Raw genomic sequence first — 450 nt, forward strand, 5'->3', positions numbered from 1 at the left:
GGCCAGGGCTGCCTGCTGGAATCTGGAAGCGCTCCACCGGAATAAAATAAATACGTAAATAGGAAACCCAAGGCGGCTTCAGTTATTGCCGCTCTCCAAAGCTCCCCGCGCTGGCAGATTCCACCAGAATAATAATAAAAATAATGATGATTATGATAATAGTGCCAATAAATCCTGGGATAATGTTTCCCCTGGTAGCTCTTGCAGCAGGGGAGGGCCCAGGCGCTGTGGGCAGCAGTACCAGAGTTATCCCCAGCCCCGGGGAGGCAGCAGCCACCGGGTGCCACCTCCCAGCAAACCCAGCCCGGCCTGGGTGGGTCCTCCAGAGCGGGGGGGACACTCGGGGAAAAGGGGGACAGCCAGGGATGGGGAACATCCGGGGGAAGGGACACCCGGGCGGGGGTTATCCAGGGGAAGGGACACCCAGGGATGGAGGACACCCATGGGGGG

Source organism: Corvus brachyrhynchos, unplaced genomic scaffold (assembly GCF_000691975.1).
Source record: "Corvus brachyrhynchos isolate BGI_N302 unplaced genomic scaffold, ASM69197v1 scaffold59, whole genome shotgun sequence".
In the NCBI taxonomy this organism is placed as follows: Eukaryota; Metazoa; Chordata; class Aves; order Passeriformes; family Corvidae; genus Corvus; species Corvus brachyrhynchos.